We start from the raw sequence: 25,252 nt of genomic DNA, 5'->3' as shown, positions 1-25,252 counted from the left end.
CGAACCAGGAGATGGAGACCGCACTTCGCTGTGTCACTGGGTCTAACCCTGGGTCATGGAGCTCCATGCTCCCCTGGGTGGAATATGCTCATAACACCTTGACTAACGCTTCCTCTGGTTTGTCTCCTTTTCTGTGTGCTCTGGGTTATCAACCTCCCCTGTTCCCTTCCCAAGAGAGGGAACTTGCGGTACCCTCGGTGCAGTCCCACATGCGCCGCTGCTTCAAGGTCTGGAGGAAGGCCAGGGTAGCTCTGTCCCGAGCTTCGGCGTACATGCAGAGGCAAGCCAACCGTCACCGGTCCCAGGCTCCCGGTTACTCTCCTGGTCAAGAGGTATGGCTGAAGTCACGGGACCTTCCATTGAAGGTGGAGTCTAAGAAGATGGCGCCTCGTTTTTATAGGACCGTTCAAGATACTGTCTATTGTTAACCCCTGCGCGGTTAAGCTACAGCTTCCTGCCTCCCTACGGGTTCATTCCACCTTTCATGTTTCCCAGATTAAGCCTGTGTCGGTTAGCCCTTTGTGCCCGCCCTCTCGTCCCCCTCCTCCGCCCAAGATCGTGGGTGGGGGTCCGGTCTACACTGTCCGGCGACTTCTGGATGTTCGCCGCCGAGGTCGTGGTTTCCAGTACCTGGTGGATTGGGAGGGTTATGGTCCCGAGGAACGTTCCTGGGTGCCCAGGAGCTTCATTGTGGATCCTGATCTGGTCCGAGAGTTTCATAGGTTACATCCCGATAAACCCCGTCGGCCGCCAGGTGGCGTCCGTAGAGGGGGTACTGTTAGGCCTACTGCTGATAGGTAGCTCTCTCTGCTCTCTCCTCCCCTCTGTCTGTCCTTGATTGCAGGAGTGAAGTCTGGTGTGCGGGAGTCAGGGTTCCAGCTGCAGCTCATTCACCATATCACCTCAGCCTTTAAGACCCGGTCAAACTTACCACTCATCGTCAGATCATAGTCAAGACGACCATGTTAGTCTCGTGCCGACTCAACCTGGTTATTTTTGCTCTTTGTGTTTTTGGTCTGTTCTATTTACTTTTTCTCCTGTGCCACAGATATTTGGAACCTGACTCCTGCCTCCGCTTCACTCCTGGCACCACCATCCTGCTCTCCATTACCGGACCTCTCTTTTGGACTCACCACGGACACTAGGACATTACGGTACCACACCTGCCCTGATCTGGATCTGTTACCCTCCCTGTACCTGGACTTGCTCTTCCCATATATTTGGAAACCTGGACTTTGAACATTGTAAATAAACCTGTTAAAACTTCTCTGGCTTGGTGTACTTGTCTGCATTTGGGTTCTTATCCAGTTAAATCATAACATTACTCTGTTATTTCTACCACCTCTTACAGAATTAAAGCATCATCTTTGACTGTTCAAAGCCATCATGGAGTCCCAAGTTCTGGCGAGTGGAATTTTGAGCAAGTGGGATTTAGTTTGGTTTTCGTCAGCCCCAAAAGGTTTTTCTATGTAATATAATGCATCAAAGGCGGCAATGTTGGCTTTGTTTGCCCTTTAAAGATGGAGACATTGTTAAGGAACATCTCCACTGACTGATATTTTTGTAGATTCTTTCTGATGAAATCAATAAAGACAACCACTGGGGGCAATATGCAGTCGACTGGCTGCCCCACAGGGAAACAGCAGTATAACAGCTGTTGGTAAATATCATGTATCAATGTTCCATGCTTTATCGCTGGTTTAATGCTGAAACATCAGATGTCTTGGCTCTAAAGACATTAACATTAAGACCAATCAATATAACTTCTGGTAGCGCCATGCAGGCTTATGGGGGGGACATTTTACTGAGATAGAAGGATTTTTGAAATGTTTAAAGTAGCGTGCCACTCATTAATGTTTTATATAACGTTAAAGGACAATTTGTGGGTCATGAATGAACACTGTACTGGTCCTACTCTCTAAGCATAATATTAATATATTCAACATACATTTTACAGTGAGGGGAAAAAAGTATTTGATCCCCTGCTGATTTTGTACGTTTGCCCACTGACAAAGACATGATCAGTCTATAATTTTAATGATAGGTTTATTTGAACAGTGAGAGACAGAATAACAACAAAAAAATCCAGAAAACGCATGTCAAAAATGTTATAAATTGATTTGCATTTTAATGAGGGAAATAAGTATTTGACCCCTCTGCAAAACATGACTTAGTACTTGGTGGCAAAACCCTTGTTGGCAATCACAGAGGTCAGACGTTTCTTGTAGTTGGCCACCAGGTTTGCACACATCTCAGGAGGGATTTTGTCCCACTCTTCTTTGCATATCTTCTCCAAGTCATTAAGGTTTTGAGCCTGACGTTTGGCAACTCGAACCTTCAGCTCCCTCCACAGATTTTTTATGGGATTAAGGTCTGGAGACTGGCTAGGCCACTCCAGGACCTTAATGTGCTTCTACTTGAGCCACTCCTTTGTTGCCTTGGCCGTGTGTTTTGGGTCATTGTCTTGCTGGAATACCCATCCATTACCCATTTTCAATGCCCTGGCAGAGGGAAGGAGGTTCTCACCCAAGATTTGACGGTACATGGACCCGTCCATCGTCCCTTTGATGCGGTGAAGTTGTCCTGTCCCCTTAGCAGAAAAACACCCCCAAAGCATAATGTTTCCACCTCCATGTTTGACGGTGGGGATGGTGTTCTTGGGGTCATAGGCAGCATTCCTCCTCCTCCAAACACGGCGAGTTGAGTTGATGCCAAAGAGCTCGATTTTGGTCTCATCTGACCACAACACGTTTGCCCAGTTCTCTTCTGAATCATTCAGATGTTCATTGACAAACTTCAGACGGGCCTGTAAATGTGCTTTCTTGAGCAGGGGGACGTTGCGGGCGCTGCAGGATTTCTGTCCTTCACGGTGTAGTGTGTTACCAATTGTTTTCTTGGTGACTATGGTCCCAGCTGCCTTGAGATCATTGACAATATCCTCCTGTGTTGTTCTGGGCTGATTCCTCACCGTTCTCATGATCATTGCAACTCCACGAGGTGAGATCTTGCATGGAGCCCCAGGCCGAGGGAGATTGACAGTTCTTTTGTGTTTCTTCCATTTGCGAATAATCGCACCAACTGTTGTCACCTTCTCACCAAGCTGCTTGGCGATGGTCTTGTAGCACATTCCAGCCTTGTGTAGGTCTACAATCTTGTCCCTGACATCCTTGGAGAGCTCTTTGGTCTTGGCCATGGTGGAGAGTTTGGAATCTGATTGATTGATTACTTCTGTGGACAGGTGTCTTTTATACAGGTAACAAGCTGAGATTAGGAGCACTCCCTTTAAGAGTGTGCTCCTAATCTCAGCTCGTTACCTGTATAAAAGACACCTGGGAGCCAGAAATCTTTCTGATTGAGAGGGGGTCAAATACTTATTTCCCTCATTAAAATGCAAATCAATTTATAACATTTTGACATGCGTTTTTCTGGATTTTGTTGTTTTTATTGTGTCTCTCACTCTTCAAATAAACCTACCATTAAAATTATAGACTGATTTTCTTTGTCAGTGGGCAAACGTACAAAATCAGCAGGGGATCAAATAGTGGCTTGCGAAAGTATTCACCCCCTTGGCATTTTTCCTATTTTGTTGCCTTACAACCTGGAATTAAAATAGATTTTTTGTGGTTTGTATCATTTGATTTACACAACATGCCTACCACTTTGAAGATGATATATTTTTTTTTTTTGTGAAACAAACAAGAAATAAGACAAAAAAAACAGAAAAATGTAGCGTGCATAACTATTCACCCCCCCAAAGTCAATACTTTGTAGAGCCACCTTTTGCAGCAATTACAGCTGCAAGTCTAATGGGGTATGTCTCTATAAACTTGGCACATCTAGCCACTGGAATTTTTGCCCATTCTTCAGGGCAAAACTGCTCCAGCTCCTTCAAGTTGGATGGGTTCCGCTGGTGTACAGCAATCTTTAAATCATACCACAGATTCTCAATTGGATTGAGGTCTGGGCTTTGACTAGGCCATTCCAAGACATGTAAATGTTTCCTCTTAAACCACTCGAGTGTTGCTTTAGCATTATGCTTAGGGTCATTGTCCTGCTGGAAGGTGAACCTCTGTCCCAGTTACAAATCTCTGGAAGACTGAAACAGGTTTCCCTCAAAAATGTCCCTGTATTTAGCGCCATCCATCATTACTTCAATTCTGACCAGTTTTCCAGTCCCTGCCGATGAAAAACATCCCCACAGCATGATAGTGCCATCACCATGCTTCACTGTGGATGGTGTTCTCGGGGTGATGAGAGGTGTTGGGTTTGCCCCAGACATTGCATTTTCCTTGATGGCCAAAAACCTCAATTTTAGTCTCATCTGACCAGAGTACCTTCTTCCGTATGTTTGGGGAGTCTCCCACATGCCTTTTGGCGAACACCAAACGTGTTTGCTTATTTTTTTCTTTAAGCAATGGCTTTTTTCTGGCCACTCTTCCGTAAAGCCCAGCTCTGTGGAATGTACGACTTAAAGTGATCCTATGGACAGATACTCCATTCTCCGCTGTGGAGTTTTGCAGCTCCTTCAGGGTTATCTTTGGTCTCTTTGTTGCCTCTCTGATTAACACCCTCCTTGCCTGGTCCGTGAGTTTTGGTGGACAGCCCTCTCTTGGCAGGTTTGTTGTGGTGCCAAATTCTTTCAATTTTTTAATAATGGATTTAATGGTGCTCCGTGGGATGTTGAAAGTTTCGGATATTTCTTTTATAACCCAACCCTGATCTGTACTTCTCCACAACTTTGTCCCTGACCTGTTTGGAGAGCTCCTTGGTCTTCATGGTGCCGCTTACTTGGTGGTGCCCCTTGCTTAGTGGTGTTGCAGTCCACCTGTTGCAGAACAGGTGTATATATACTGAGATTAGGTGACAGATCATGTGACACTTAGATTGCACACAGGTGGACTTTATTTAACTAATTATGTGACTTCTGAAGGTAATTGGTTGCACCAGATCTTATTTAGGGGCTTCATAGCAAAGGGGTTGAATACATATGCACGCACCACTTTTCCGTTATTAATTTTTTGAAACAAGTTATTTTTTTTCATTTCACTTCACCAATTTTGACTATTTTGTTTATGTCCATTACATGAAATCCAAATAAAAATTAATTTAAATTAAAGGTTGTAATGCAACAAAATAGGAAAAACGCCAAGGGGGATGAATACTTTTGCAAGACACTGTATGCATGAGGAATATACACTCTACTCTCTAAGCAGTATATCCAAAATATTTAATACACAGCAGTTACATACTGTATACCCTGTTAAGATGATAGACATCAGGCAAAGTCTTAGGGATTGTTCAATATGTAGCTTCAGTGGCACTATCGCCATTCATTTTCTTCACAAACAGAGAGTTAATGCATTCATATTCAAATGCAGCACCATTGCAACGAAGATCACATTAACATCCCTTTGTTTTACATCAATGAGAATTGCACTGCACCTTTTTAATACATTTTACCAAAGGGTATCACGACACTTCACTCAACGATAGTTGTATTTGAATAGTTAGTTTAAATATTTTTATTGTGGAAATATGTTCACTCCTTTATCTCTCCTGCACATAAATGTAATAAATGGTACCTACTGCAATTAAAATCATAAAATATATCTACTGCACCTAAAGTCATAAAAGGTATCTACTGCAATACAAATTGTAGCCTTTGGGATGCAAATGCTGGAATTACATTCTTCATGCTTTATGTAAATTGCTAATGCTGACTGTGTGGCAAGCGGAGGGTCGACCCTGATGGCAGAGGCTCTTGATCAATGACCAGACCATGTCATGCTTTCCCCCACTGAGACACATCAGTCATTTAGACACAGTGAAACATGCATATTCCTTGTTACTTAATAGTGCTTGTTAAAAGCTCTGGAATTAGAATTGCTAGATGGGCTAGAAGAACGACAGAATTGGATCAAATGGGATTTGGGTAGATTAATTTTGGCTACGATAATTTGCACACATTCAAAATGAAACAAATAACATGTTGTAACACAATTAGAAATAGTCAGGGAAATTCAAGCACTATAAGGTTACAACACCGTCAACTGTAATCATAGTCAGGTTACAACACCGTCAACTATAATCACAGTCAGGTTACAACACCGTCAACTGTAATCACAGTCAGGTTACAACACCGTCAACTATAATCATAGTCAGGTTACAACACCGTCAACTGTAATCATAGTCAGGTTACAACACCGTCAACTGTAATCATAGTCAGGTTACAACACCGTCAACTATAATCATAGTCAGGTTACAACACCGTCAACTGTAATCATAGAGGTGAATGGATACACAGTACAGTACCACGTCAGAAATGACAACACACTTTTTCCATAATATCTTCACAAATTTCACAACTTCACAAATTGATCGTGAGGCTAAAATCGTGTTCATTACGTAAAGAAGAGTAATGGTATGTTTTTTTGTTGTTGTATTTTTAGAACGGACGGAAAAATAGTGTTCTTCATTCAACTTGATACAGCTACTGCTACTGTATAAGGATTAATAGCAGCAGTTACAACACAGCCGAAGGCCTCTCCGTCTCAGTTAATACAGCCTATCCATTCATGTCAGCTTCTGTGGGAGAAGAAAGTGTTGTGTATCCACACAGCAAATCATGGGACTTGAACAGATATCTCTTGAGTTGAACGACTGCAATTTTCATTTATAGCCAAATGTATTTTGCTATATATATCAAAACCGTGGGGTCATTTTTCTTTGAACGCTGGTTCTGTATTTCCAGTTGTAAGCCTAAAATATAGATCTATCCCATGCAGGCCGGTTGAGTGATGTTTGCTATAGATCTATCCCATGCAGGCCGGTTGAGTGATGTTGCTATAGATCTATCCCATGCAGGCCGGTTGAGTGATGTTTGCTATAGATCTATCCCATGCAGGCCGGTTGAGTGATGTTTGCTATAGATATATCCCATGCAGGCCGGTTGAGTGATGCTGCTATAGATCCATCCCATGCAGGCCGGTTGAGTGATGCTGCTATTCATCTAACTAACCTCCTATCAAGTGAGCAAGTATCCAAGAAAGTACAGTGCTCCAACTGTAATCAATCACGCTATCGTCAAAAGCTCCATCGGTTCAGGAATCAGGGAAGCATCTGCTCCTCCTGCTGTGTTAACGGATACCTATGTGTATCCCAAATTACACCTATTCCTATAGGACCCTGGTCAAAAGCAGTGCACTACACAGGGAATAGGGGGCAGACCTACGTTTAGGAGGCAGCGTTTAGTATAATAATTGTTTTAGTCATTTAGCAGACGCTCTTATCCAGAGGGACTTACAGAGGCAATTAGGGTTAAGTGCCTTGCTCAAGGGCAAATTCCAAATGACATGGGAATAGAAGGTAGAAGATAGCAGAAAAGACTCATAGACTCTTAAATAAAATCTCTTACACTAAACAAATGGTATGCTGATGTGCATCATTGACAATTAACAACTGAGTGGATGCTTATCATCTAATTCACTTAAATAGGATAATGCATCAACTCAAAGCTATGGAAAAGATAGGCGCACCGTACAAGCTATCAGCATCCAGACTAGCGTCCTGTACCAGGGGACGTACTGTACATCAAGCTGTCTCACTACAGAAACAGGAGATAGACTAGTGTCCTGTCCAGGGGGTAACTGTACGTCAAGCTGTTTCACTACAGAAACGGGAGATAGACTAGTGTCCTGTCCAGGGGGTGTACTGGTACATCAAGCTGTCTCACTACAGAAACAGGAGATAGACTAGTGTCCTGTCCAGGGGGTGTACTGTACATGAAGCTGTCTCACTACAGAAACAGGAGATAGACTAGTGTCCTGTCCAGGGGGTGTCCTGTACATCAAGCTGCCTCACTACAGAAACAGGAGATAGACTAGTGTCCTGTCCAGGGGGTGTACTGTACATCAAGCTGCCTCACTACAGAAACAGGAGATAGACTAGTGTCCTGTCCAGGGGGTGTACTGTACATCAAGCTGCCTCACTACAGAAACAGGAGATAGACTAGTGTCCTGTCCAGGGGGTGTACTGTACATCAAGCTGCCTCACTACAGAAACAGGAGATAGACTAGTGTCCTGTCCAGGGGGTGTACTGTACATCAAGCTGCCTCACTACAGAAACAGGAGATAGACTAGTGTCCTGTCCAGGGGGTGTACTGTACATCAAGCTGCCTCACTACAGAAACAGGAGATAGACTAGTGTCCTGTCCAGGGGGTGTACTGTACATCAAGCTGCCTCACTACAGAAACAGGAGATAGACTAGTGTCCTGTCCATGGGGTGTACTGTACATCAAGCTGCCTCACTACAGAAACAGGAGATAGACTAGTGTCCTGTCCAGGGGGTGTACTGTACATCAAGCTGCCTCACTACAGAAACAGGAGATAGACTAGTGTCCTGTCCATGGGGTGTACTGTACATCAAGCTGCCTCACTACAGAAACAGGAGATAGACTAGTGTCCTGTCCAGGGGGTGGACTGTACATCAAGCTGTCTCACTACAGAAACAGGAGATAGACTAGTGTCCTGTCCAGGGGTGTACTGTACATCAAGCTGTCTCACTACAGAAACAGGAGATAGACTAGTGTCCTGTCCAGGGGGTGTACTGTACATCAAGCTGTCTCACTACAGAAACAGGAGATAGACTAGTGTCCTGTCCAGGGGGTGTACTGTACATCAAGCTGCCTCACTACAGAAACAGGAGATAGACTAGTGTCCTGTCCAGGGGGTGTACTGTATATCAAGCTGCCTCACTACAGAAACAGGAGATAGACTAGTGTCCTGTCCAGGGGGTGTACTGTACATCAAGCTGCCTCACTACAGAAACAGGAGATAGACTAGTGTCCTGTCCAGGGGGTGTACTGTACATGAAGCTGTCTCACTACAGAAACAGGAGATAGACTAGTGTCCTGTCCAGGGGGTGTCCTGTACATCAAGCTGCCTCACTACAGAAACAGGGAGATAGACTAGTGTCCTGTCCAGGGGGTGTACTGTACATCAAGCTGCCTCACTACAGAAACAGGAGATAGACTAGTGTCCTGTCCAGGGGGTGTACTGTACATAAAGCTGCCTCACTACAGAAACAGGAGATAGACTAGTGTCCTGTCCAGGGGGTGTACAGTACATCAAGCTGCCTCACTACAGAAACAGGAGATAGACTAGTGTCCTGTCCAGGGGTGTACTGTACATCAAGCTGCCTCACTACAGAAACAGGAGATAGACTAGTGTCCTGTCCAGGGGTGTACTGTACATCAAGCTGCCTCACTACAGAAACAGGAGATAGACTAGTGTCCTGTCCAGGGGTGTACTGTACATCAAGCTGCCTCACTACAGAAACAGGAGATAGACTAGTGTCCTGTCCATGGGGTGTACTGTACATCAAGCTGCCTCACTACAGAAACAGGAGATAGACTAGTGTCCTGTCCAGGGGGGTGTACTGTACATCAAGCTGCCTCACTACAGAAACAGGAGATAGACTAGTGTCCTGTCCATGGGGTGTACTGTACATCAAGCTGCCTCACTACAGAAACAGGAGATAGACTAGTGTCCTGTCCAGGGGGTGGACTGTACATCAAGCTGTCTCACTACAGAAACAGGAGATAGACTAGTGTCCTGTCCAGGGGGTGTACTGTACATCAAGCTGTCTCACTACAGAAACAGGAGATAGACTAGTGTCCTGTCCAGGGGGTGTACTGTACATCAAGCTGTCTCACTACAGAAACAGGAGATAGACTAGTGTCCTGTCCAGGGGGTGTACTGTACATCAAGCTGCCTTACTACAGAAACAGGAGATAGACTAGTGTCCTGTCCAGGGGGTGTACTGTATATCAAGCTGCCTCACTACAGAAACAGGAGATAGACTAGTGTCCTGTCCAGGGGGTGTACTGTACATCAAGCTGCCTCACTACAGAAACAGGAGATAGACTAGTGTCCTGTCCAGGGGGTGTACTGTACATCAAGCTGCCTCACTACAGAAACAGGAGATAGACTAGTGTCCTGTCCAGGGGGTGCACTGGTACATCAAGCTGCCTCACTACAGAAACAGGAGATAGACTAGTGTCCTGTCCAGGGGGTGTACTGTACATCAAGCTGCCTCACTACAGAAACAGGAGATAGACTAGTGTCCTGTCCAGGGGTGCACTGGTACATCAAGCTGCCTCACTACAGAAACAGGAGATAGACTAGTGTCCTGTCCAGGGGGTGTACTGTACATCAAGCTGCCTCACTACAGAAACAGGAGATAGACTAGTGTCCTGTCCAGGGGGTGTACTGTACATCAAGCTGCCTCACTACAGAAACAGGAGACATGCTGACTTGGAGAAGGCTTACTATTACCATCTTCCTCCAACATGGAATATTCTTCAGTGAAAACTGTTACAACAAATACAATATGACACATTTTGTGTTGAGAAACCAATAACAAGGTTATTAATTTAACTCATGTTTTGTTCCTGAGTATACTTTGAGGCATGGGATCCTCCACAGCCTTACTTGGCTTTGAGTATTCTATCCTACACCCATGTTCACACTGCTCAGTGCCACGTGAAAACATATAACCAATATCTAAGGTGTTGGATAATTATTTCCTTTGTTCATAGGTGCAGCTCATGTTTTCTCGAAGTGGCCTACTGAGGCTTATGCTCACCTCTCAATGTGAATGTGACTCAAACCCACGGTGGAGCTGAGAGGACCCTCCCTCTCTTCTCTCCTTCCCTCCCTCTCTTCTCTCCCTCCCTCCCTCTCTTCTCTCCCTCCCTCCCTCTCTTCTCTCCCTCCCTCCCTCTCTTCTCTCCCTCCCTCCCTCTCTTCTCTCCATCCCTCCCTCTCTTCTCTCCCTCCCTCCCTCCCTCTCTCCCTTCCTCCATCCCTCTCTCCCTCCCACTCTCCTCTGTGATTAGTCAAGTCTGCCACAGGCAGAGGAAGTCATAAGCAGGCCCACACAACTAACTCTCCAAACATCAACAAACACAGGCCCACACAACTAACTCTCCCTACACCAACACACACAGGCCCACACAACTAACTCTCCAAACATCAACACACACAGGCCCACACAACTAACTCTCTCTACACCAACACACACAGGCCCACACAACTAACTCTCCCTACACCAACAAACACAGGCCCACACAACTAACTCTCTCTACACCAACACACACAGGCCCACACAACTAACTCTCTCTACACCAACAAACACAGGCCCACACAACTAACTCTCTCTACACCAACACACACAGGCCCACACAACTAACTCTCCAAACATCAACAAACACAGGCCCACACAACTAACTCTCTCTACACCAACAAGCACGCGTGAAGCATTCCAATTCTTTAAGACAATCTTTGAATCCAAATGCTGATTAATTTCAAAGGAACATTTAGTGCCAAGATAGACACATGTTAATGCATTTCAAACCAGGACATAATGTTTTAAAGCGATCAGTGAACAATGTTGAGACTGTATCAAGGATGCTGATGATGATGATGATGATGATGATAATGATGATGAATGAACAACCAATCAACCGTGTGTGCCTTCACCAATGGCTCATCCAAATGACTCTATTACGGTAATGTTCCATCCAGACTGTTATGGTCTGGTCTGTATTGCCTGCTCTGGTCCCCCTCAACATCACATTTGGTGGCTGAACATTTTCTCCTGTTACGACTGTAGGCATGACTGGACAGGGTGATAACCACCTGAGACACGGCTAGCCTGACAAGCCTGCCATGGCTCTCTCTCTCTCTCTCTCTCTGTAATGGCCTCTATTCACAGGCTCCTTATGAAAGGGTTTAAAATTAGAACCCTAAGGCTAATTGGCCCACAGAGATCAGACGTATTGTTAGTTCTGCTTGGCTTCTAACATCCATGCCTGCCATATGAGTGCCTAATCACCCTAGGGTTCCACACCTGACTAAACAGAAGCAGTTTTTGATTTCCAAAGACTGTCTGCAGAACTAAAAACTCAGACTAAAATGTCTCTTCTCCTGGTCTGGCTGTCTAACTATCGTGATTGGCCGAAGTTTGGCCAGAACTCCGTGAGATCCATGGTGACACTGACTGCACCAACTTGTTAAGCAGCAAACCAAACAGCCACCCTGGAAGGCTGGAACTTTTTGGAACAGAAACTAATGGGTGAAGAAGAAGAAGAAGAAGAAGAAGAAGAAGAAGAAGAAGAAGAAGAAGAAGAAGAAGAAGAAGAAGAAGAAGAAGAAGAAGAAGAAGAAGAAGAAGAAGAAGAAGAAGAAGAAGAAGAAGAAGAAGAAGAAGAAGAAGAAGAAGAAGAAGAAGAAGAAGAAGAAGAAGAAGAAGAAGAAGAAGAAGAAGAAGAAGAAGAAGAAGAAGAAGAAGAAGAAGAAGAAGAAGAAGGAAAGCCCTGGAGGTGTCATGTCACTGCTAAAGTTCCGGGCCTACGATGTCCTGCTGAGCCGTAGGCTGTCCTCTGTAGCTCAGCTGGTAGAGCACGGCGCTTGTAACGCCAAGGTAGTGGGTTCGATCCCCGGGACCACCCATACACACAAAAAATAAATGTATGCATGCATGACTGTAAGTCGCTTTGGATAAAAGTGTCTGCTAAATGGCATATTATTTATTATTATTATGGACACTGCACGGGCCTCATTTTCACTTTGTAAATGTGTTATATATTAACGGTGTCCTCCAAAATGGTGTCTTTCTTCTAGAGTCTATACTGTAGTTCAACTGAAGTTTGGCAAGCCCTGGGGGGATGTTCAACTTCTAAGAATCTTATACATTTGACAAAGAATAAGGCAAATGCTTCTTCAGACTGATGTTTACCATTCATGGGTCTTTCTATGAACTAGGGTAACAGATAGGGTTGGACGGTATCCAGATATCGTCATACCATCCTTCTCTCATCCTGGGATTTGCGGTCTTACTTAGTACTCAAGGGGATGCCAAAAAATTATGCAAAAAAGCCCATTGGGCATCTGCTGTATTACCAGAATGATAACAAAATTAGCACAAGTAATAGTGAATTTCCATGGAGGCTGTTAGCTAAATATGATAACGAGTGTGAATGAAAATAACTTAATTACAAAGACAGGCAATCCAGTTTATTAAGTTATAAATATATACAGTACCAGTCAAAAGTTTGGACACACCTACTCATTCAAGGGTTTTTCTTAATTTGTACTATTTTCTACATTGTAGAATAATAGTGAAGACATCAAAACTATGAAATAACACATATTTAATCATATAATAACAAAAAAAGTGTTAAACAAATCAAAATATATTTTATATTTGAGAATCTTCAAATAGCCACGCTTTGCCTTGATGACAGCTTTGTCGGGCACTGATGTTGGGAGATTAGGCCTGGCTCGTAGTCGGCATTCCAATTAATTCCAAAGGTGTTTGATGAGGTTGAGGTCAGGGCTCTGTGCAGGCCAGTCAAGTTCTTCCACACCGATCTCGACAAACCATTTCTGTATGTACCTCGCTTTGTGTGCACAGGGGATTGTCATACTTAAACAGGAAAGGGCTTTCCCCAAACTGTTGCCACAAAGTTGGAAGCAGAGAATCATCTAGAATGTCATTGTATGCTGTAAGATTTCCCTTCACTGGAACTAAGGGGCCTAGCCCGAACCATGAAAAACAGCCCCAGACCATTATTCCTCCTCCACCAAACTTTACAGTTGGCACTATTCATTTGGGCAGGTAGCGTTTTACTGGCATCCACCAGACCCAGATTCGTCCGTCGGACTGCCAGATGGTGAAGCGTGATTCATCACTCCAGAGAACACGTTTCCACTGCTCCAGAGTCCAATGGCGGCGAGCTTCATTCCACTCCAGCCGACGCTTTGTTATTGCGCATGGTGATCTTAGGCTTGTGTGTGGCTCCTCGGTCATGGAAACCCATTTCATGAAGGTCCCGACGAACAGTTCTTGTGCTGACGTTGCTTCCAGAGGCAGTTTGGAACTCGGTAGTGAGTGTTGCAACCGAGGGCAGGCGATTGGATGCACATATGGTGTCCAGCTGATTGGTTATTCCGTGATATTTTCACACATCATCATCTGATCCAGGAAGGAATTTTTGTAATGACAGTCAAGCGACGAACACACAGCTGTTGTGATAGAGCATGCAATGCAACAACAGCCCAAGTGCTGGAAAAAAAAAGGTGTTTGCGAGGAATGTCAATAATATTTTGGTGTCTCATTCGATAAGCCGGTGAAGACAGTTGTGCCTGGATCCACGTTGGATCTAATATCCCTAGCGAATTGAGGTTGATCGTCTGTTGTTGTCTTCTTGATTTACAGCAGGGTCTCGTTAGATTTAACAGAGAAAGCATGAAGGTAATGAGTTCATGTTTTCATATGTAAATTTTTTGCCACACATGTTTTTATTTTTTTTGCCACAGTCTACTGTGCCTAATTGTGTGAGATGGACTATTGCGCAACACCCAACGCTCTTCCTATTAACTATTCTGGATATAATGACAACAAATGACATAGCCTAGTGGGCTACTTCACAATATGATCTGGTAATAAAATAAAATGACAAAATCATTTTGTTTTCCACGTTTCACGTGCAATTTTAAACACTACTACAAGGGGCTTGAAGTAGTTTACTTGAACTTGAATTTGGAGCTCATTAATTCAAGTACTGGAATAGGTCTACCTTGAAAATCAGAAACGTCCTCAATTTGGTGCTTCAAAAGTCCTTGTAATTATTGTAGCCAATTTATAAGTTCTCCTGCTCCCTTATTAATGATGTGTCATTTCATTTTTGATCCGTTTTTGTGAGAGATGTGGCCACTTTCATTTGTTTCCCGCCGCTTCAATTGAAGGGCGTTGTTCTACTCTGTTGCGGTAAAACCATGTGTGGTTATTATGAGGACGAGAAAATCTGTTGGCTTCAACATGGCTTTCCATACAAATCCTTCCATAAAAAAAAAAGGAACCTTTTTTTTTGAGTCACCTTCTAATTCTAAAAACAACGATGGTGAGATTAAAATGGTGAGATTAATGCTACCACTATTCCACAGGAAGCTGCTGAGGCGAGAACGGCTCATAATAATGGCCAGAATGGAGCCAATGGAATGGCATGGAACACCTTGACACCATGTTTTTGATGTATTTGATACCGTTCCCCTAATTCCGCTCCAGTCATTACCAGGAGCCCGTTCTCCCCCACCAACATCCTGTGCATTATTCATTACTTTATTATCTTTTATTTATTTTATTTAACCTTTATTTAACCAGGTAATAACATGGTTGTATGTTATATTTTATTTTATTTAACCTTTATTTAACCAGGTAAGCCAGTTGAGAACAAGTTCTCATTTACAACTGCGACCTGGCCAAGATAAAGCAAAGCAGTGCGATAAAAACAACAACAACACAGAGTTACATATGGGGTAAACAAAACATACAGTCAATAACACAATAGAAAATCTATATACAGTGTGTGCGAATGTAGCAAGTTATGGAGGTAAGGCAATAAATAGGCAATAGTGCAAAATAATTACACTGGAGTATTAACACTGGAGTGATATATGTGCAAGAGATGATGTGCAAATAGAGATACTGGGGTGCAAATGAGCAAAATAAATAACAATATGGGGACGAGGTAGTTGGGTGGGCTAATTTCAGATGGGCTGTGTACAGGTGCAGTGATCGGTAAGGTGCTCTGACAAACTGACGCTTAAAGTTAGTGAGGGAGATAAGAGTCTCCAGCTTCAGAGATTTTTTTTGCAGTTTGTTCCAGTCATTGGCAGCAGAGAACTGGAAGGAATGGCGGCCAAAGGAGGTGCTGGCTTTGGCGATGACCAGTGAGATATACCTGCTGGAGCGCATACTAGGCATATAATTATGTGTTCCTGTATCGGCCACATAGGCTACAGAAAAATCACCATGCATGCATCCTATCTATAAATGCAACATGCATCAATTTCAACGATTTTACTGTGATACAGATCATATAAGAACATCTGTCAATTTAAATACATTCATTAGGCCCTAATCTATGGATTTCACATGACTGGGAATACAGATATGCATCTTTTGGTCACAGATACCTTAAAAAAAAAGTAGGGGGCGTGGATCAGAAAACCAGTCAGTATCTGGTGTGACCACCATATGCCTCATGCAGCGCGACACATCTCCTTCACATAGACTTGATCAGGCTGTTTGATTGTGGCCTGTGGAATGTTGTCCCACTCCTCTTCAATGGCTGCGCGAAGTTGCTGCATATTGGTGGGAACTAGAACATGCTGCCGTACACGTCGATCCAGAGCATACCAAACATGCTCAATGGGTGACATGTCTGGTGAGTATACAGGCCATGGAAGAACTGGGACATTTTCAGCTTCCAGGAATTGTGTACAGATCCTTGCTACATGGGGCCGTGTATTATCATGCTGAAACATGAGGTGACGGCGGCGGATGAATGGCACGACAATGGGCCTCTGGACAATGGGCCTCAGGACAATGGGCCTCAGGACAATGGGCCTCAGGATCTCTTCACGGTATCTCTGTGCATTCAAATTGCCATCGATAAAATGCAGTTGTGTTCATTGTCCGTAGCTTATGCCTGCCCATACCATAACCCCCAATGGGGTACTCTGTTCACAACGTTGACATCAGCAAACTCCTCGCCCTCGCCCTCACCACACCATACACTCTGTCTGCCATCTGCCAGGTACAGTTGAAACCAGGATTCGTCCATGAAGAGAGCAATTCTCCAGCTTGCCAGTGGCCATTGAAAGTGAGCATTTGCCCACTGTAGTCGGTTACGACACCGAACTGCAGTCACGTCAAGACCCTTGTGAGGACGATGAGCATGCTCGTTGGTGATGAGCTTCCCTAAGACAATTTCTGACAGTTTGTGCAGAACTTCTTCGGTTGTGCAAACCCACAGTTTCATCAGCTGTCCGGGTGGCTGGTCTCAGGCGATCATGCAGGTGAAGAAGCCAGATGTGGAGGTCCTGGGCGTGCGTGGTTACACGTGGTCTGCGGTTGTGAGCCCGGTAGGACAAATTCTCTAAAACGACATTGGAGGTGGCTTATGGTAGAGAAATGAACATTACATTCTCTGGCAACAGCTCTGGTGGACATTCCTGCAGTCAGCATGCCAATTGCAAGATCCCTCAAAACTTGATAAATCTGTGGCGTTGTGTTGTGTGACAAAACTGCACATTTTAGAGTGGCCTTTTATTGTCTCCAGCACAAGGTGCACCTGTGTAATGATCATGCTGTTTAATCAGCTTCTTGATATGCCACACCTGTCAGGTGGATGGATTATCTTGGCAAAGGAGAAATACTCACTAACACGGATGTAACTAATTTGTGCACACAATTTAAGAGAAATACGCTTTTTGTGCATATGGACAATTTCTGGGATCTTTTATTTCAGCTAATGAAACATGAGACCAACACTTTACATGTTGCATTTATATTTTTGTTTAGTATATGTTAGAATGTAATGATAATTTGAATATCAATTCATTGGCAAGGCCGAAACATTCTTAATGTTGTAACACTTTTTGCATGCTTTTGGGGGGGTACAATAATTAAATTATACAATTGTATAACATTGAGGTCCTTTAAAATTACAATGAAGTGCTTGAAAAAGTCCCTGAAAGTCCTTGAATTTGACTTGCCAACGTCTGTATGAACCCTGCTTAAAGGATGTATAGTCCTAGGCCTATGTTGTTGAATTGGTGGAGTTATGGGCCAATTTGCATATATTAATGTTTATTCCTTTAAGTACACAATCCAATTTTTTTGTTGTTATTTTTTTCCCATTTAGAAATGTTGATCCCAATGTCACACATTGGGTCCATTCCAGTGGCGGCTCCTGAAAAAATTCTCAGGGGGGGCAATTTTTCTGATGATTTAGGTGACCTACACACATTTAAAAAAAGATATGTCCAGCAACAACATGAAGACAGGGGCAGCATATAAGTCAATACCAGAAGCATTTATTGACTGATCTCAAAAGTGTTGGCTTACAAAAGCAAAATAAGTTATCACAGTAAAAATAATCAAGGGTGTTCTTTCACATTCCTCAACACTGCATAAACAATATGCATTTCCATAAAACACCTCATCTAATTGTGCCACAAAGTTGACAAGTCCAAGAAAAATACCAGGGTTGGTGGAGCCCTCAGTTTCATCTTTGCCTCGCAAAGCTAACTCAAACACTCCGCAAAACTTCACACACTGGATTAGCCGGCTGAGGATGTGGCGGTTCTTGCTAACCTCATCGTTGTGGCGGCGGACAGCTAGCCTGTATCCCTCATCCAGTTGAGTGGCAATGTTCACTCTCCCCAAAGCAGACAATCTCAAACAGCTATCCATGTGGATCTTTGACAGCTCATGTTTCTTAATCTTTTCTGAAAGATGGTGCATGTCCGTTACACCAGTCGCTGTCCAAGCGGTGCTGTCTGCCGTGCCGCCTTCAGGGTGAAAGAGTAAGCAGGGGTAGCAGAAGACTGCATTAGCTACATCGCAGCCTGCTAGCCAGGTTTTTCGTTCGTACCAATTTTTGGAAAATCCTCGGGTGTAGGACTTTTCCCCCTTTAGTAGAAACCTGTTGAATTATTAAATTTGGTCTGGGAGGTCCTAATTGTTTCGTTGCCAATTTATCTTGATTTGTTCGCCGACAAAAAGGAACTTCTTTCAAAGAGACAATCGAGTTGCACTGAACGCTAGCCATCTTGACAGTAGTACGTGAATTGATTGACGCTGCTACCCGCTCTTTTCTTAGTTACGTTCATGGTTATGTTACGTATGACGAAAGCGCGTAAGTGCAAGCCCTCCCGGAACCCATAGAGATTGTATTGAAAGCTCTTATATTTGAAAAAAAAGATTTTACATGAGAGTCTATGAGAGACTTCTGGGGCGATTTTCAACCTGACTGAAATCGCCCCAAAAGGGGCGGGGCCATTTGAAGCACGACTTTAGCCTGATTGGACATTTAGTGGCAGATCAGACGTCTAGATTAGAACACTGATAACTACTGTTGCCGTGATATAATTGATTAGAAAAAAAATCCCTTCCTTTTCCCGTTTGGCAGTGCGTCGCCCATATCGCCCTAATGAACACACCGCCCCTGGTCCATTCGTTCTAGAATGACCACTATGCATTATGTATGTAAGCATATTCCCAACATGTTAATATACTAGAAGTTCATTGATATGTGTAAGAGAGATGCAATGCGTTCACAGAGATGTTATGTGTCTGGAGTATATTCCTCAGAGCATCTTTGATACCAGTAGCTATTTTCTACAGCTGTTCAATGGATCACATGCACCATTCCATCATGTTACCACCCTGACCAAGATGGCAGTCCTGTGGCCATGTTGCCACCCTGACCAAGATGGCAGTCCTGTGGCCATGTTGCCACCCTGACCAAGATGGCAGCCCTGTGGCCATGTTGCGACCCTGACCAAGATGGCAGCCCTGTGGCCATGTTGCGACCCTGACCAAGATGGCAGCCCTGTGGCCATGTTGCCACCCTGACCAAGATGGCAGTCCTGTGGCCATGTTGCGACCCTGACCAAGATGGCAGTCCTGTGGCCATGTTGCCACCCTGACCAAGATGGCAGTCCTGTGGCCATGTTGCGACCCTGACCAAGATGGCAGTCCTGTGGCCATGTTGCCACCCTGACCAAGATGGCAGTCCTGTGGCCATGTTGCCACCCTGACCAAGATGGCAGTCCTGTGGCCATGTTGCCACCCTGACCAAGATGGCAGTCCTGTGGCCATGTTGCCACCCTGACCAAGATGGCAGTCCTGTGGCCATGTTGCCACCCTGACCAAGATGGCAGTCCTGTGGCCATGTTGCCAGTAATGCCAATGTCCATTCTAGTGGTACCTGGCATGACTCATTGGGGCGAAAGACCTCTCCTGAGGGTGGTCAAGTTTAAAATCCCTGTAAAACAGTCACCAGGAAAATCAAAGGTTTCTGAAAATGTCACTGGGCTTTATAATTCATGTCTGTCATTTAAATGTGAAAACACATCTGATCTCCTGACGCGTATAAGGAAGCACACCAAGAGGTTTGGTATTTTCTTGTCTCTCTTCTACACATATGATTTACCTTTGAAGGGAAAATGCTCATTTCCCTCTGAACTATTGGAACATTTAAACAATGTTTGTCCTTGCCTCTTATTCACGTGGAACTTCAAATTGATTTGTATCCATTTTAGGTGTACGAGACACACTTAGTTCTTCATTGTTTTCAAACATGGATGTTTTTTTTAGGGGGATTGCTAAAAATCGCATTCATAAACCAACAGCCTGTGCAGAATTTTGCCAATAACTGGTAGGTGGGTTTGGGATCGTATGTGATTTCAAAAAATCTAACATCACATGGAGTACACATGGAGGTAATTGCAGAAGAGGTATTATGAGATATACTGTACTGGTGTTTACAAAGACACAGGTAGGAGATGTACTGTACTGGTGTTTACAAAGACACAGGTAGGAGATGTACTGTACTGGTGTTTACAAAGACACAGGTAGGATATATACTGTACTGGTGTTTACAAAGACACAGGTAGGAGATATACTATACTGGTGTTTACAAAGACACAGGTAGGAGATATACTGTACTGGTGTTTACAAAGACACAGGTAGGAGATATACTGTACTGGTGTTTACAAAGACACAGGTAGGAGATATACTGTACTGGTGTTTACAAAGACACAGGTAGGCGATATACTGTACTGGTGTTTGTACTGGTCCTCTGTAGCTCAATTGGTAGAGCATGGCCCTTGTAACGCCAGGGTAGTGGGTTCGATCCCTGGGACCACCCATACGTAAAAATGTATGCACACATGACTGTAAGTCGCTTTGGATAAAAGTGTCTGCTAAATGGCATATTATATTATTATTATAAAGACACAGATTGAAGATATACTGTGAGATAGGCACCAACTGATATGTGGGACTGGGTCCTCTGTGATTCACAATGATTGTTTTCTAAGAATCTGGACTACGTCTGGAGAACACATTGCATATGCATGACACCATTCTATATCCTCAGTGGTACGGTAACTCATTATGAGATGTGACGTAGTAATTAAGAAGACACAGACATGCAGCAGGAAAATACATGTTTAGTGGCATTTGTTATTGATGTTTCACTCAGTAAACTCATTGATCCATATATAATTGAATCAGCTAATGCTCAGATATTTATACATTAATACTTATTGCAAACATTCCCTTCGTTTAGAAAAAAAGGAAAACCCTTCTGGTAAATATTTGACAACAATAGTTCAAGTGTTATTTTTAACTGTAGACTGTTATAATATCGGTCGTGATAATTGTGACTGAAATATTGAAGTACCAGAGCTTGTAAATGTTAAATATTTCTGGCCTAGTGTTATGTACTTGTTTATCACATGTTGTATCAAACAATAATCATGCCTCTGACTTCAAGTCTAATTTGCCTATGGCAATATAATATGGTACAATCACCTATTTTGACACCATCAAACAGACCGTCTAGGATTGATGATTTAATTCCTATTTTTCACTGATTACACTTATTACAATATTTATCATTAACAAAATGATAATTTAAAATGTTGCAATTGAATATTCATTAAATCCAATACGTAATTTATTTTTTATTATTTAGCAGACGCTCTTATCCAGAGCGACTTACAGGAGCAATTAGGGTTAAGTGCCTTGCTCAAGGGCACATTGACAGAATTTTCACCTAGTCGGCTCTGGGATTAGAACCAGCGACCTTTCGGTTAGTGGCACAACGCTCTTACCCACTAAGCTACCTGCCGCCCTAATTGGTGCTTAAAGCACAATGGTCATAGCAAATTCATATTTTAGAATAACTAGCGCATTAATGAAGTTGAATAATGAATATTAAATTATATAAAAAGTGTACTTTCCTCTTAATGGCCATTATATAACAGCAGATGATGAATTACCTATATAGACTATATATGCAAAAGTATGTGGACACACCTTCCAATTAGTGGATTCGGACATTTCAGCCACACCTGTTGCTGACAGGTGTATAAAATAGAGCACACAGCCATGCAATCTCCATAGACAAACATTGGCAGTAGAATGGTCTTACTGAAGAGCAAAGTGAGTTTTAACGTGACACCGTCATAGGATGCCACCTTTCCAACAAGTCAGTTAGTCAAATGCTGCCCTGCTAGAGCTGCACCGGTCAACTTTAAGTGCTTATATTGTGAAGTGGAAACGTCTAGGAGCAACAACGGCCCCGAAGTAGTAAGTCAAACAAGCTCACAGAACGGGACCGCCGAGCGCTGAAGCGCGTAGCGCGTTAAAATCGTCTGTCCTCGGTTGCAACACTCACTACCATGTTCCAAACTGCCTCTGGAAGCAACGTCAGAAGAAGAACTATTCGTCTGGAGCTTCATGAAATGGGTTTCCATGGCCGAGCAGCCGCACAAAAGCCCAAGCTTTGGCTGGTTGTGTACAGCTCGCTGCCATTGGACTCTGGAGCAGTAGAAACTCATTCTCTGAAGTGATGAATCACGCTTCATCATCTGGCAGTCCGACGGACGAATCTGAGTTTGGCGGATGCCAGTAGAACGGTACCTGCCCCAATGCATAGTGCCAACTGTAAAGTTTGCTGGAGGAGGAATAATGGTTTGGCGCTGTTTTTCATGGTTCAGGCTCCTTAGTTCCAGTGAAGGGAAATCTTAACGCTACAGCATACAATGACATTCTAGACGATTCTCTGCTTCCAACCTTGTGGCAACAGTTTGGGGAAAGCCCTTTCCTGTTTCAGCATGACAATGCCCCTCGCATAAAGCGAGGTACATACAGAAATGGTTTCTTGAGATCGGTGTGGAAGAACTTGACTGGCCTGCACAGAGCCCTGACCTCAACCCCCTCTGAAACCTTTGGGAGATGAATTGGAACGCCGACTGCGAGCCAGGCCTAATTGCCCAACATCAGTGCCTGATCTCACTAATGCTCTTCTGGCTGAATGGAAGCAAGTCCCCGCAGCAATGTTCCAACATCTAGTAGAAAGCCTTCCCAGAAGAGTAGAGGCTGTTGTAGCAGCAAAGTAGGGACCAACTCCATTTTAATGCGTATGATTTTGGAATGAAATGTTCGACGAGCAGGTGTCCACATATTTTTGTCATGTAGGAATCCAAGATGGCGTAGCAGTGCGGTCGTTTTTCCTGTAGTGTCCTTGTGTAAATAGCCAGTTTTTTTAGTTTTTTGTCTATTTTGTATATATTTCTCAATTTTACTTTTCATTCTTTAACTAAATATACTTTCCTGCAACCCGCCTCACCAAACATGGAAAAGATTATATTCTATTATTATGTAACTTTTATCAAGAAGCTGAAACTAGTCTAGCTGCAACCGAATGGCTGTGGTAGCCAGCTAGCTAGCTTCTTGCTATTAGCCACCATTAGCGTCTTCACCATTGTCCGTGGCCTGCACTACCCACCAGCCAGCACTAGCTCTAGCCTGGACAATTTGTCGGCCATTCTGCACAGCGTGCTATCGACCCAGAACATATCGGATTTTCTGCCGGAATCACTGGACCCTAGCGCCGGATCATCGCAACTAGCTAGCTGCAACCGAATGGTTGTTGTCGTTGGCTAATTACCATTGCCCCTTAGCAAGCACAATTTAGCCTTGAACTAGCCTCGAGCCAGGCCCATCTACTGGCTATCTACCTCTCTGTCAACCGGACGGGACCTCCTAGTGTTGACACGGAGCCCCGCCGATCCAACATGACTGGCCTGCCGACTAAATCGTCTGATGTGGTTTCAACAGGCTTCCCGTTACGACGTCAACCACGAAGATCCATCTGCTAGCCCCGGCCCGCTAGCACACGCAAGCAGTGCCTCTTGCTCGCCAGTGCTGTAGCAGCCCCCGAACTACCTCCGAACTCTCCCATTGCTGTTCACCGGACCTTCTGATAACTCAGCTATACAGCTGATGCCTGCTGGACTGTTCCTTTTTACGGTACCGCATCCTGTTTATGTTTAGCCTCAGCCCAAACTTTGTCGCCATTACCAGCTGTTGTCTTAGCTCTCTCGAATAACACCTGTGATTGCTTTATGCCTCTCTCCCATGTCAATATGCCTTGCTTATTGATGTTTCGGTGATTTCTTATTGTACTATTTCACTGTAGAGCCCCCAGTCCAGCTCAACCTGCCTTAGATAGCTCCTTTGTCCCACCCCCCATACACATGGAGGCGACTAAATCGGTGCCTCCAGTAAAGCTATCTCTTTCATCGTTACCCAACGCTTAGGTTTACCTCCACTGTACTCATATCCTTCCATATCATTGTCTGTACATAATGCCCTGAATCTATTCTACAACGCCCAGAAATCTGCCCCTTTTTTTCTCTGTACCCAACGCACTAGAAAACCAGTTCTTAAAGCCTTTAGCCGTATCCTTATTCTACTCCTCCTCTGTTCCTCTGGTGATGTAGAGGTTAACCTAGGCCCTGTAGCCCCCAGTATCACTCCTACTCCCCAGGCGTTATCATTTGTTGACTTCTGTAACTGTAAAAGCCTTGGTTTCTTGCACATTAACATCAGAAGCCTCATCCCTAAGTTTGAGTTATTCACTGCGTTAGCACACTCCACCAACCCTGATGTTCTAGCAGTGTCTGAATCCTGGCTTAGGAAGGCCACCAAAAATTCAGAAATGTCCACCCCCAACTACAACTTTTTCCGTCTCGATAGAACTGCCAAAGGGGGTGGGGTTGCAATCTACTGTAGAGATAGCCTGCAGAGCTCTATCATACTATCCAGGTCTGTGCCCAAAGAGCTTCTACTTCAAAAAATCCACCTTTCCAGAAATAAGTCTCTCACTGTTGCCACTTGCTACAGACCCCCCACAGCCCCAAGCTGTGCCCTGGACACCATATGTGAACTGATTGCCCCCCATCTATCCTCAGAGTTCGTACTGCTTGGTGACCTAAACTGGGATATGCTTAACACCCCGCCAACCTACAATCCAAACTAGATGCCCTCAATCTCACACAAATTATCAACGAACCTACCAGGTACAACCCTAAATCCGTAAACATGGGTACCCTCATAGATATCATCCTGACAAATATACCCTCTAAATACACCTCCGCTGTCTTCAACCAGGATCTCAGCGAGCACTGCCTTATTGCATGCATCCGTAATGGGTCCGCAGTCAAACGACCACCCCTCATCACTGTCAAACGCTCCCTAAAACACTTTAGCGAGCAGGCCTTTCTAATTGACCTGGCCCGGGTATTCTGGATGGATATTGA

The sequence above is a fragment of the Coregonus clupeaformis genome, chromosome 29, assembly GCF_020615455.1.
Source record: "Coregonus clupeaformis isolate EN_2021a chromosome 29, ASM2061545v1, whole genome shotgun sequence".
Taxonomy (NCBI): Eukaryota; Metazoa; Chordata; class Actinopteri; order Salmoniformes; family Salmonidae; genus Coregonus; species Coregonus clupeaformis.
The sequence above is the reverse complement of the archived record's forward strand: the minus strand, read 5'-3'. Positions refer to the sequence as shown.